At 38.8% G+C, this 2,352-nt stretch overlaps 1 long non-coding RNA gene across 4 annotated transcripts in view; it reads left to right on the top strand.

The window, feature by feature from the left end:
- Positions 1 to 2,352, top strand: part of LOC108541726 (uncharacterized) — a 57,155-nt gene that overhangs the window by 17,148 nt on the left and 37,655 nt on the right. For 2 of the 4 annotated variants that reach the window (XR_001889043.1, XR_001889041.1), the window contains one exon: positions 1,838 to 2,215. This is a non-coding gene — a long non-coding RNA (uncharacterized LOC108541726). The remainder of the gene's footprint in view (positions 1 to 1,837; positions 2,216 to 2,352) is intronic. The other 2 variants (XR_001889042.1, XR_001889044.1) reach the window with 2 other exon arrangements.

The following is a 2,352-nucleotide window of genomic DNA, read 5'->3' as shown; positions in this document are numbered from 1 at the left end:
GAGAGAAAGAGAGAGAGAGAGAGCCTGATTTTTTTTTTTTTAAGGAATTGGGTCATGCAGCTCTGCTGTGGAGGTTGAGAAGTTCCAAGATCTGCAGTCAGTGAGCTGGAGGTGCAGAACAGCCTATGGTACAGTTCTAGTCTGAATCTGAAGGCAGGAAAAGACTGGTCAAGCAGTAAAAGCAGGAGTTCCTTCTTACTTGAAGGAGGGTTGGCTTTTTTGTTCTATATAGGACTTCAACTGATTAGATGAGGGCACCTACATTAGGGAAGACAATCTGCTTTACTCAGTCTGTCCATTCAAATGTTAATCTTATCCAGAAACACCCTCATAGACACATTCAGAATAATGTTTGACCAAATATCTGGGCACCTCCATCAACAGCCACGTGGTTGTCACTACTGGAATGAGCAGATTGTATCTATCATTCATCTGGAATGTTCCCTACTACATGTCTCTTGGGCTGCTCTTTGCTGGGCTGATGGCTTGGAAGCTTCCTTGTCTACTAACTTTTGAATTTGCTCTTGGTGCATAACCTATTTTGTCTTCTATTTCATCTCACCTTGACGAAATTATATCATTATATCATTTGATGTAATGAGGTGAGATGAAATATCAAACAGTATTCTTATTTAGACTCACACTGACCAACTCTTCTGTCTTTCCACTGCTTGTTTGTTACCTGCATAGTGTCTCTAGGAGGAAAAAAATTGCCTTCTTATTGGAGTCCCTATTTTCACAATGTTTAAGTCTCATTATTCTCTCTTACTCAAGCTGAAAATTTGATTAGTCTTTTATGTTCAAAGTTTTGGTAACCATGACCCTAATGGTCCTTTTTAAACTCTGAGAGGTCTTATTTCTTTCTGCAGTGGTACTAGTATCTTACTTTGTGATCTTAAGCAATTTTGCTTCCTGGGAATCAGTTTTGTCTTTTAGTAGCAGAGACATTTTACAGAAGAATTCGATTTGGAAGCCTAATTCATAAAGTAAATTAGAGAGGGATTGTTCTGATTGAAGTGTTAAGGGAGTGGAGATCTCACTGATTTGGTCTTCACCTGGTCATCAGTGGCAACCTATGAGGTGGGCTTGGGGAAAATAGTTCAAAAACATTGAATCAGAATTTGTAAGCTTTCTTGCAAATATAACACACCAGCATTCTATTCCATGTCATTATTCTATGAATATACATAGTGCATGGCTATATTCCCTATAGCCCTTAGGTCCTGCTATTGATAGCTCTACCCACATATTTGTGGCAGGTAGAATACACTTACTTACTGAACATCTTTTTCTGCCTTTCTAATGTGCATTCCTGGATTGCTGAAACTGGAGAGTAAAACATATTTCCAAGATTCCTTTGCAGTTAGGGTTCCAGGAATGACTTAGAGTGTGCCAATCAGATACATTTTCTCAAGAATTAAATGGCAACTGATTGAAGTGGGGAGAAAGGTGATAGTGCATGAGGCATCCTTTCTTTGGCCAGTGCAATCTAGCAGTGCAGATTGGCTGTGGAGGCAACACCTGTGGTGATGACTTCCTGCATCACCAGCTTCTTGTTAAGGCAGAGGCAACTGTCCTTCTGGAAGACCAGTACTGCAGTGTTGTTGAGTCTAGCATAATGTCGGGGAGGACAGACACACATATTACACGTCTCACCTTCCATACCCTTCTTTGGGCTCATTTCTTCAGCCTTCCAATGATTTTGTAAACGTCTAGTTCTCCGTACTAAATCCCTTCTGCATGAAATAGCTAGAGTGATTTCTTTTATCGCTTACTAAATCTCACCAGATGCGGTGCTCATTGGTCTTTACTAACTTCATTTCTTTGACATTCTCAGTGTCTACAGAGGAGCTGCAGGCCCATCCATTCACTGATGTTACCCTCTCCTGTCATTGAGTTTTCTTGAGAAAGAGAAGACATCAAAGAGGAATATGAGGTAGAGGATGATAAAGAAAATTACCTCTTTTTCAAGTACTATGATTTTTTTTTTAAGTTTTCTCAAAGTTGGTTTACCAGTTTTACAATAACACAGAGCAACTGGAAGATCAAAACTCCTTGTATGAGGGAAGAGTATCTGTGGATCAGGTTGAAATTTCTGAGGGGACTCTATCACTTTTACTAATAAATGTGGATTTCATGGATGAAGCTACCTACAAGTGCTCAGCCATCACACCAGATGAAAGAGGTGAAAGTACAATTAAGCTAATGGTAGAAGGTAAGGGAATTTATTGAATGAACTTGATTTCAAGCTTTGTTTCTCTTTATAAGTTATAACAGCAACAACTTATCTAGTTCCCTCACTTTTCCCCTTTTACTCAAATTATTATTATTATTATTATTATTATTTTTTTT

This window comes from Rhinopithecus bieti, unplaced genomic scaffold (assembly GCF_001698545.2).
Source record: "Rhinopithecus bieti isolate Rb0 unplaced genomic scaffold, ASM169854v2 scaffold_759, whole genome shotgun sequence".
NCBI classification, from domain to species: Eukaryota; Metazoa; Chordata; class Mammalia; order Primates; family Cercopithecidae; genus Rhinopithecus; species Rhinopithecus bieti.
Note: the sequence above shows the minus strand (reverse complement) of the source record. Positions and strands in the feature narration are given on the sequence as shown.